At 41.2% G+C, this 12219-nt stretch overlaps 1 pseudogene; it reads left to right on the top strand.

Moving 5' to 3' along the window:
- The first annotated feature begins 342 nt into the window (after positions 1-342).
- LOC110258526 lies at positions 343-775 on the top strand (annotated as a pseudogene).
- Positions 776-12219: the final 11444 nt, after the last annotated feature.

The following is a 12219-nucleotide window of genomic DNA, read 5'->3' as shown; positions in this document are numbered from 1 at the left end:
TGGCTGCTAGTGCTCAGCTTCGTGTTTGGGTGGTATGTACTCAGGATCCTCCTCCTCAGGACTGTCCTCTTTTTTTTTTTTTTTTTTTTTTTTGTATTTTTGCTATTTCTTTGGGCCGCTCCCATGGCATATGGAGGTTCCCAGGCTGGGGGTCAAATCGGAGCTGTAGCCGCCAGCCTATGCCAGAGCCACAGCAACACGGGATCCGAGCCGCGTCTGCAACCGACATCACAGCTCACCCAACGCCGGATCGTTAACCCACTGAGCAAGGGCAGGGACCGAACCCGCAACCTCATGGTTCCTAGTCGGATTCGTTAACCACTGCGCCACGACGGGAACTCCCGTTCTTCTCTTTCATGTCCTGGGTACTGCAGGGGGATGCAGAGCAGAAGTCCCAGAGGCACGCAGAGATCCAGGATATGAAGTAGGAGCTCCCCACAGTCAACATGATGGCCGAGTTTGCCAGATACGCCAGGCTGGAGCAGATCAACAAGATAACTGATAAGCTCAAAACTCACGTGAAAGCACGGACAGTGCCACTGGCCAAGATAAAATGGGTGGTAAGTGTTGCTTTCTACATATTGCAACTGTGCTGATGGTCTCGCTCATTTGGAAGTATTATTCTGTCCCTGTGGCTGTGGTGCCCGGGAAATGGATAACTCCGCTAGACTGCCTGGCAGCATTTCCTACTAGAATAGCAGGTGGTGTTGGAATTACCTGTTGGATTTTAGTCTGCAACAAAGTTGTGACTATTGCATTTCACCCTTTCAGCTGAAAGAAGATGAATGCAGCTACAGCACTGTAAAAAAAAGAATTGTCATTTAGGAGGTTGAAAATATGATTTATGCTGTTTGTTTATTGTGTTTTTTTAAAGAAACTTGGGCCACAGGTTAGTTTTTATTTTTGAACGTGTTTATTTTTGGAATTTATGTTGAGATTCTTATAAGAGTCATAATTTTATACAATTTGTCATAAGCCATAAAGATCAGTCTCACACCTACGTTCTAGCCAGCATGGCACCAGATTTTTAATAAGAACTGTGTGATGTCATGTGGTGTCCACATGTTGTTCCTTGTGATTTGCATTCTTGTCATATTTTAAAGGTCACATTGCCAACGGAAAGTCATAATTTTCTTTTTTCTTTTTCTGGCTGTGTCCACTGGATCCTTAACCTGCTGAGCTACCAGGAAACTCCCCTCAAAATTTTCTAATAATTTAAGGACTTTAAAGTATTCATGCTATTTTTAATCCAGATTAAAACGAAACTTAATGTGAAGACCACTACTATAATTTGAAATATTTTTATTTCTTTATATATCTATATATTTTCTAACTAGAGACATTTTGAGTGAAGTAAATCAGAAAGAGAAAGACAAATACCATATGAAAATGTGTTTTTTAATCTCATGCAGTACTATCAATAGAGAACACTAATTGACACTGCTTGTGCTTTTTACTTCCTCTGTTTGAAATGTCAGTTGTTGGGTAAGACTTTGGATGTATTATCTGCTTATTTGAAGCTGGTAATTTTTCATCACTATGTTTTATAAATGTATTCATGAGCCCATAATGCATTGTTTTGTGCTTGAGCTGTGTGTTTCAAAGTATTTCAAATGAAGGGTATTTTTAAAGCCTTGAAAAAAAATTAAAAAAAAATTAAAGAGACACTATACATTCATAGAAAAATTATTTGATAAAATCATAAGTTCAAACATATAAACTTCCTACCTTAATCATAGTATGCAAAGTAGAAATGTTCTGTGACCTCTAGGCCTTTGCTATATTTTCTCAAATTGTCCTTCATGAAAAAGAAATACAAGATTTTATGCCCCTTTTCATTATATGGCAGACAACTGTTAGAGTTAAATATTTATTCAATGGAAAACTTAGGAACAGATTTTACATTTATAATTAGTATATAAAACATACAAATCCACCCTTCTTTTCCCTCACATTAGACCTGTAATATAGTCTTACTCATCATCTAGTTCAGAGTGACTAGGATGCAAGCTAATGCCCAGAGCCTTTATCACATGCCTTGTGCATACAGTTCTGAGGGGTAGAACTGGTTACTGGGTTACTTTTGTCTAATAACCCCCCAGTTTAAGAAGTTCCCATGGGACCTAATCAAACAGAAAAGCTTTTGCACAGCAAAGGAAACCCAAAAGAAAACAAAAAGACAACTTTCAGAATGGGAAAAAATAGTTTCAAATGATGCAACTGACAAGGGCTTAATCTCTAGAATATATAAACAACTTATACAACCCAACAGCAAAAAAAGCCAATCAATCAATGGAAAAATGGGCAAAAGACCTGAATAGACATTTCTCCAAAGAAGATATACAGATGGCCAACAAACACATGAAAAAATGCTCAACATCGCTGATTATAAGAGAAATGCAAATCAAAACTACCATGAGATATATACCACCTCACACCAGTCAGAATGGCCCTCAATAATAAGTCCACAAATAACAAGTGCTAGAGGGGCTGTGGAGAAAAGGGAACCCTCCTGCACTGCTGGTGGGAATGGAAACTAGTACAGCCACTATGGAGAACAGTTTGGAGATACCTTAGAAATCTATACATAGAACTTCCATATGACCCCGCAATCCCACTCTTGGGCATCTATCCAGACAAAACTCTACTTAAAAGAGACACGTGCACCCGCATGTTCATTGCAGCACTCTTCACAATAGCCAGGACATGGAAACCACCCAAATGTCCATCGACAGAGGATTGGATTCGGAAGAGGTGGTATATATACACAATGGAATACTACTCAGCCATAAGAAAGAATGACATAATGCCAGTTGTAGCAACATGGATGGAACTAGAGAATCTCATCCTGAGTGAAATGAGCCAGAAAGACAAAGACAAATACCATATGATATCACTTATAACTGGAATCTACTATCCAGCACAAATGAACATCTCCTCAGAAAAGAAAAGCATGGACTTGGGGAAAAGACTTGTGGCTGCCTGATGGGAGGGGGAGGGAGTGGGAGGGATCGGGAGCTTGGGCTTATCAGACACAACCTAGAATAGATTTACAAGGAGATCCTGCTGAGTAGCATTGAGAACTTTGTCTAGATACTCATGTTGCAACAGAAGAAAGGGTAGGGGGAAAAATGTAATTGTAATGTATACATGTAAGGATAACCTGACCCTCTTGCTGTACAGTGGGAAAATAAAAAAATTAAAAAAAGAAGTTCCCAGACAATTTGGCAATATTAAAAACAATCCCTTGTGCTCAGGAAGTGGGTAGGGGTGGTGTTATAAAGAGCCCTTGAGGGCAGAAATAGAATTACACAGCCATGGCTGTGGCAGAAGAGTAAAATGAGGTCTTGGCTAGGGTGGAATCACTGGCGTGTCTGTAGTTCCCCAGGGCACAGGTGCCTTTTAAAATTCTTTTGGACATGTAGGTCAGCCTGTGACATGGTCTATAAACATGCATTATTATTATGATCTTGCTTATGTATCTGGTTGCCAATGTCTTCTAGCAGATTCTATCCCCAATGGAAGCAAAAGTATTTGAACTAAGATTTTCTTGGTCATCAAAAGGTGATAGCACAGTGCCAACTATTCTAATAAAAGATAACCACTTTTTGAAGCATCAAAAAGAGAGACCAGAAAAATAAGGAAAAACTGGATAAGCTTTCTTCCTCTTTTTAAAATTGAGCTATAGTTAATTTGCAATATCACATTACCTTTAAATGTACTATATATAGTGTGAAAAAATATGACTATACAGTATAAATCATCACAACATTGTAAATCAGCTATACATCAATAAAACTTTAATGATGACAAATAAATAAATTAAAAATACAAACAAATAATGAATATAACAAAACAGAAAAAGACCCCCAAGCATAGCAATCAAATTCATGGTTACCAAGGGGAGAGGGAAGTGGGGAAGGAAAAGACAGAGATAAGGGATTAAGATGCAAAAACTGCTATGTATAAAATAATTGGAAAAATTGGAGAACATGCATATAATGAGTGTTTTCAGATATCTGATGATTGGCAGCAGAGGACCATGACCTGTGAGTAAAGGGATGCAATTACTGGTCCCTTATATAGGGTGATTGTGGAAGTATGGAGAACACAATAGTCATGTTGAGATGAAGATGCAAAATCAGATCAGGAAGAGCTGAGGTGCCTGGAATATACAGAGCTGAGTACTAGGTGGAGACACCTAAGCAGTCCAAGTGATTACATATCAACATGAAGTTTGAGAAGTCAAGTGATTTCTAAACTGTACATATTAAGGTGAGATTCCAAAAGGCCAGGTCAAGAACAGCCACCAGGGAAAGAGAAACTACCAAGGATCTGCACATGAAAACTACATGTGAACTACCAGTTCACACAGGGCTGTGACACATTCAAACTCCATCAAATCTTAGGAGGAATCTCATTCAACATCTGAGACTTTCAATGGAGTCAGCAGAAGAGAGAAAAACTTGCCCCAGAGGGAAGAATCATTATACTCCACTCTAACAGAGCTAAACATTAACTCTCAAAAGATTAAGCCAGTTTGCAAGTACATAAACTGCCTGCCAAGATAAAACTCAATAGTGTTTGAAGAAAGATAACACATCTGTATTCAACTGAAAAATGTCTACAATGTCCATCCAACATCCAAAGAAATATCTATTTGTGGTTTGAAGAAGCAAGAGGTTACTCACAAGCATGAGAAAATAAATCATCATTTCTAGACTAACTTTACATTTTTCATTTTTTAAAAGCAAATAGACACTACAAGAAAATAAAATAGTGAATTTGCACACAAAGACAATAGAAACTAACCGTACATATGTGCCAAGAGACTTAAAATGTTTTTCTTAATTTAGAAATTTAAAAGACCTAAGGAAAATGTACCAAACACACAAAAAAAGGTAAGAATGAATACAGACTTTATGAAAAAAATGGTGTGAGCCAGAAGAAAATGAAACAATATATTTAAGGCCCTCCCCCCACACACACACCCCTACACACCAAACTAAAATACTTTGTCAAGCCAAAACAATTTTAAAACTGAAAGTAATTCAGGATTTCCTAAACTTTCTGGCAATGATCCAACTAAGCTTGATTACCCCACAGTTAAAAGCTGATATCTTATTACATTCCAAAAATGATACAAAAAAATCTTATCCACAAAACATAAACAAACACAAAGATTTTGAAACCAAAGTTGTGGTTACCAAAGAAGAAACATTGTGGGGAGGGGTGGATAAGAATGGACATTGGGATTGGCACACACACAGTATAGAAAGTTGATAAGTAAGAAGAACCTACTGCACAGCGCTGGAAAATGTATTCATCACTCTCTGAAAGCCTATACAGGGAAAGAATTGCAAAATAATATATGAATATGTGTATCCCAGGTTAATTTACACCTGAAAGTAACACAACTTTGTAAGTCAACTGTTCTCCAATAAAATGTATTTTTAGTGGAAAAAACAACTTAAAAGTACTGCAAAGAGACTAAAATCAAATGCTGAAAAGCATTAGAATCTCAAGAAATGGGCAATTTTCCCATTTTATAACTTCTATTTTGAAGAAAGGCCCCAATCTACAACGTTCAAATAGAAATCTTGAAAATAACCCACAGTTTTCTGATCTAAAGAACAAAAAGACAGAGTTTAAGACAATAGTCAAAGGAAATTTGGGGTTCCTTAGCAGAAAGGAACCAGCCAGTGAAAGCTGGACCCATGTTCTTTGTACCAACTCTGTCCATGTCACTGAGCCTGAACCATGCTGGTGTGAGATAGATTCCAGTATCCAAGAGAAAGCTAAAAAATGAACTCATATTTATGTTAGTTTGCAGAGTTTTGCAGTTTTACAAAACCCTTGTTAATTGCCTGCTAAAATATATTTCAAAAAAGAATAAAATCATCTCTCTTAAAAGAAATATAATATTCAGATATCTTTATAGCTTAATATCACAATGTCCAACCAAGATAGAATGCAACACGAGTGTACCAGAAAATCATTGTGCCATGCTTGAAGTGATAACAAAGAGTGGTTCTGAGTTCTGCTCCCTCCTCAGCTTTTTAGGGTGTTAGTCTGTGTACCTTGGCTTGTGACTTTATTAGCTTTACTAGCTGTACTGCCTCTCCTGCCACTTGATCCTCTCCATCTGTTTTGTGCATGTGGCACACTTAGGTAAGAGAGAGTTTTTGGCCTATCCACTGGTAGCACAACTCTGTTTTGTATCACTGCAGGACATTGAGCCAAAGAATTAAACAGAAATATCAAAACAATAAAACTACTAGGAGAAAATCTGAAAAAGCAGTTTTATCTAAAACATAAAAATTAAAAAAAACAGTAAAATGACAAAAACTAAAGTGGGTAAAATGTACACACTTGAAACTAGCTAATAAGTTACTGTGAGGTGCAATGGGTTAAGAATCTGGAATTTTAAAACTGCACCTCACAAAATCAAATACCTCGGAATACACCTGACCAAGGAGGTAAAGGACTTATGTGCCAAGAACTATAAAACTTTAATCAAAGAAATCAAAGAAGATGTAAAGAAATGGAAAGATATTCCATGTTCAAGGATTCAGCAAGCATTGTTGGGGAACCTGGACAGCTGCATGCAAAGAAATGAAATTAGAACACACCCTCACACCATGCACACAAATAAACTCAAAATGGCTGAAAGACTTAAATATAAGACAGGACACCATCAAACTCCTAGAAGAGAACATAAGCAAAACACCTAGCTCACGGTAAATTTTCTATGGGTAGAAGCAGCGGTTTCAAATGTGGTCCCCAGACCAGCAGCATCAGCATCAGCTGGGAACATGTTGGACATGCAGATTCTCAGCCTTCACCCCAGACCAACTGAATCAGAAACTCTGGGGTGTGCCCAGTAATCTGTGGCTTAAAAGTCTTGTAGGTGATGCTGATTCTTGCTGAAGTATGAGAACTGCTGCTTTCGAGGATTGAGAAATTACTGGTGATGCCAAATACTGATAAGGGCCTCCTCACTTGGAAACCCTGATCTGATAACTTCCTACAAGTCAGGCTCTAACATCACCAAGTAGTTCAGATGACAGTAATTTTAAACATCCACATTCTGGTCATTCTTGATCACCCTTTACTCTCCTCAAATGCAGCTCAAAGTTCGGCACAGAGAAGATTCCTGACAAGTACCTATCAAGTGAATGAATGTAATGAACACCCTGCAGGCATCCCCGAGGATCACAGCTCTTTCCATTCACTTTGCTAACCCAACAAGGAAGGGAGGGGATCCAGAAGATGCATCTTGTGTCAAACTATGTGGGATGTCTCCTTCCTGTGAGCCTAGCATTGAGGACATGAGTTTGACTCCCCAACACAGGGCCAAGGGGATTTGACCCTCTCTTACTTCAAAACACCCATGATTCAGGAGCAGAGGAAAACCGAGTTTCCAATTGTTCAGGTCTTGGTTCCACTCATGAGCTTCCAAATGTTGAAGTCTCATGATGGAATTAGTTTCTCCATTTATAATTTGGGTTTACTCATTTTTAGTTTAGTCCTAAAGTTCAATTGGGCCCCCAAGGCATACACAGTGCTGTGCTAGACAGGGTCGGGGCTTAAGAGAGAGTTCCTTTCCATCCTCATCTCCCTTCCCAGAGCTGATATTGGGGCAGGGCAGAGAACAGGTACAGACAGGCTTAGGATGAAGCAGAGTATGGGACAAACCCATCATGACAAAGGCACATGAGTGATGGTGGGGGTGATCAACAGGAAATCTCTTCTGATAGGAGAGGCCAAGGGAGCTTCCTGTGGAAGCTGGGAAGAAAGCAGCTGCCACCGGAGTCTTCTTGGAGACTTGATGCTTCTGCCCTCTCCAGGGGAGTGGGTCTTCCACCTGAGTATTACACAAAGCCTATTTAACTAGCATTAAAATGTAGTTATTGGGGGAGTTCCTGTCGAGGCTCCATGGTTAATGAATCCGACTAGGAACCATGAGGTTGTGTTTTCAATCCCTGGCCTCGCTCGGTGGGTTAAGGATCTGGCATTGCCATGAGCTGTGGTGTAGGTTACAGATGTGGCTCAGATCTGGCATTTCTGTGGCTGTGGTATAGGCCAGCAGCTATAGCTCCGATTAGACCCCTAGCCTGGGAACCTCCATATGCTGTGGGTGCAGCCCTAGAAAAGGCAAAGACTAGAAAAATAAAAATAAAAAAAATTTTTTAAATAAAAATAAAATGTAGTTATTGGACATTCCTAGTGCTGGTAACAGTGTAATGAAGTTTGTATTCTCATATATTTCTAGAACTATCTGGTAAACAAGCAAATGGGAATAATGATAATAATAAACCGTAATAAATTGCAAAGTGTTAGTCAACACACCTGAGGAGATATTATAAATTTTTTTTAATCACTAAACCCTGCAATAAGACATGGGGAAATATGTCCTAATGGATGTTTTTTAAATAGGAGGGAAGTGATATTTGCCATTGCATTCTTTACAAACAAGTGGAAACAAAATAGATGTCAAAGAATGGTTACATAAATTGATCATAAAGACTCAGTGGTTAGTGGCCTTTAAAATATTTTTTATGAAGAAATTCAGCTACCTGAAAATAAAAATATTAAGATAAGTTAAAAATTACAACAAAATTTTACTAAAGTATAATTGCAAATATCAAATAATAAACATTGGGGGAAATACTGAAATGAATTACAACAAAATAACAGTGTTGTCATTAAGACTGCAGACTGTGGTTGTTTATTTGCTCTAGTTTCCAAATGTTCTAAGATTTTGTTACATATAACACTTAACAGAATGGAAAATGTTAGAGCAAGAAAGAGAGTGGGGGTTGGCCCTCCTTCTGGTTGAAGGGGGCGTATAAATAGTGGGGGGTTTTCTCCTTCCTGATTGCATTAGCCATTAGGAGGCTTTATTTTCCTCTTTGTTTTGCTGAAAAATAGTCTCCAAGAGAACTGAAGGGGGCAGGGGGAGGGGAGGCTATTTGACCAGAAGTCTATAAAGTAACAAAGTAACAAATAACAAAGTAACAGGCCTGATTTCTGAGGTTTGCACTTAAGACTAAATCATAGCAAACAGCAACTTGGGCATGTGAGTCCCAGAAACAATGCTTCTGTGGTCAGGCTTTTGCAGTTGTGTTCTATTGAGCCCTCAACATCTGGCCCTATTGGAATGGATTCCCTGTATCCCCATTTCCATTTCAAATAGAATAGCTCTTTATCTTCAGTACTCATGGTTTTTCCTTCCTCATATAATTTTGGTTGCACAAAACTTAGAGATATTTGAAAACCTCTACTTAATTTTATAACTAAACATAATATTAGTTCTCATTTACTATTTTCCATTTAATAGTTATTGTAATAAAAATTATAGCTTTGAGTTAGATTAAGCACTTTTCCTCTCTGTTAACTATCAATATGTCATATTAAAAGCTGGCTATACCTCACTGCATATTATAAGATCTAAGCCCATGACATACAGTTAGTCTCCAGCCTCCACGATGCCTTGGTCCCTGCTGTATGCCCCAAACATCTTGCATATAGTAGGTGTTGAACAAAGTGTACTTTTGAAAAAGTGCTGCCATCTGGTGGCAGTGTACCCAAGTTTCATGCTTAGCATTTTTATTATTTAATGAAATCCATGAAAAACTGAATCAGAAAACCTAAGGCATGAGTTTGGTGATCGGCATGTCATTTTCCTCTTTCCATACTCAGCATAAATTGGAGGCATTTGAGTTCACGCTAGTCCACATATGCTTGCGCCTGTCCTCATGGCACACAGGTGCTGCTGCTCTGTGGGTAACAGGGCCTGGCCCTCTAGGGGATAGAGTCTTTCCTGGCCATCTTAGGACTTCTCACATGGATCATTGCCTGTCCCTGGGCCACCTGAAAAGTTATATGCATGACCTCCTCAGTGCTCCTGAGCAGTGCTCCTCAGTGGTCAGCTGATCCTCCCCTCCACCCTTCCCCATGTTTCTGCCCCAGGACCATACACCAGCAGGTGCACAGGGCAGCATCACTGAGTTAGCCTAATCCGGGGGAAAGGCACACTCTCAAACGCAAGAGACAGCTATTTGCTCATGGCTCAGAGAAATTTTGAATAATTTAAGGCAAGGCAGTAAAGGATGTGGTTTTACCCTCTAATGTGGTGCCTAATTGGTAGATTCATATGACATGGCACTGGCTTATGAAGCCACATTACTCTGATTGGTAATAGTATGCTATCTTAATTCAGTTTATATGATTATTTAAGTTTCATTTTTAGGACTGCTGTCAAATATTAACATTGTATTAGGTAGAGGACATAACTAATTGGGGCATGTGCCCCCCTACAACGAGACTTTAATGGCTTGTATAGTGCAGGGCAATTATCCTAAGGAGGGCTGTGCCGGGTCTGGCGTGTACAGATGACTCTGTCCCTGTGTGGCCTGTTAAAGTGACACTTGCTGGACTCTGAGCTCTTCAGGAACAAGGCCATGCTGCCTTCACAGACGTGACTCAGTGGCAGTGCTCAGTCAGAGTGGATCGATTTGACTTGGAGCAGAACAAGGACAAAGGAAAGTCCAGGGTCTAAAAGAGCATGTTTGCTGTGGTCCTGGCTCTTTGATTCCAAAACCAATGGGAGCCCTTGCTCTGTGCCTTTGCACCACCCTCAGGCACAGTAGAGAAGGTGTCTGCCCACCGTGAGCACCTGGATGGCCCACCTCCCAGGTCCTCTCCAGGCAACTGCATGGCTCTCAAAACCTCTGGCTCGGGCCTCTAATGATTCTCCTGACACAGCTCCAGCTGCTGTCTCCTGAGGCCTCCATTCTTCATCTGTGCAGCGGGGCTACAGAATCTGTCCTGCTAGGTTGGGAAGCAGCTGGAGCTCAGACACACCAAGAGCCCGACACCATGTCCAGCAGCAGCAGACCACCCCTCCACCCCCCAACACATGCACACACCCAGTATTGTGGTCGTTGTTGTTTTCATCACTTTAGGGAGAGCCAGGCCTACCTGCCGTTTTGGACACACAGTCCACTCCATGTGCTAGACAGGGGGTCCCATTAAATTTGTCCATGGAGACTCATAGCCCACACACTAACCCCTCACCCACCCTCCATCTAGCAGATATAGATCAGTGTCTCCTGCTTGGGAGGCACGGCAATCCAGTGAGAGAGAAAGGCACTTACAGACTGTCTCAGTTCTAGATCCTTTATGGAGGGATGAGATAACCAAACACACCAAGAGTGCAGGGCTGCAGAGAGCCCTGAGCCATGCCACTGGTCCCACCCCACATTCAGGAAGAGTGCCTGTTTCCGCCCCCAAATTTCTGACCCAGCAGGTGTAAGGCAGGGTCTGGAACACAGTACACGTTCACCAGCAGCTCAGCTGTTCTTTCAGACTCTGGGGATACAAGGACTAGGGCAGGACTGTGAGATCCTAATGGGCTGAAGCCACCTGAGCCACCTCTGTCACCTGCAAAGCAGTGAGTGTGTGTGTGTGTGTGTGTGTGTGTGTAGCAGGTGCTCAACTTTGGATTTGGGGGTGGGATAAAGGCATCGGAGGAAGCCTGGAAGGATGGAGCCACTTCAGGAGGAGGAGTGGGGTGAGTGTGAGGAATGAGGAGAGCACAGGGTGGGCCTTGCTACTGGAAGGAGCTGGGGAGGACTCAGAGAAGTCTTCTCTGTTTGAGGGATCCTTCAGAGGAAGCCAGGACTATAATGACCTCACTATCAGATTGGAACTTCGCAACCAATAAACCCCTCGGCCGCTGAGGAGAAGGAGCTCCATGGCTGCAGTCATTAGTGTGCATTAAAGGTTAAACAAGATTTCCTCTTGGGCAGTCCTCTGTGGTCGTTACCCTGCTCTGTCCACCACATCACAAAACCTCAAGCAAGCGAGAAACCGGGTCTGGGAGACAACTGCTCAGGTTAAGCTCAAGGACACCTTTGCTCACCAGCAGCCAAACCCCAAAGGACATGGAAGGCAGCTTCTGCAGTCCTGCTGTCCTGCCTGAATGTCTCCGTGAGACCAGGACCAGGGGAGATGAAGCCTGTGGACCACAAGGGTGTAGTTTCCCACCTTTGCCTCTGAACAGACCTCTTCCTCCCCAGGAGGGTGGGCTGGCCTCTCCTCCCTCAGTATCAGCGTGACTGGCCCTTCATTTGATCAAGGGCATGTGGGCTCTCTGCCCCCCTCCCTTCTTACACCCCCGAATGCTGGCATTACTCTCTTTTCTGCCCACCT

This window comes from Sus scrofa, unplaced genomic scaffold, assembly GCF_000003025.6.
Source record: "Sus scrofa isolate TJ Tabasco breed Duroc unplaced genomic scaffold, Sscrofa11.1 Contig2298, whole genome shotgun sequence".
Classification (NCBI taxonomy): Eukaryota; Metazoa; Chordata; class Mammalia; order Artiodactyla; family Suidae; genus Sus; species Sus scrofa.
The sequence above is the reverse complement of the archived record's forward strand: the minus strand, read 5'-3'. Positions and strand labels throughout refer to the sequence as shown.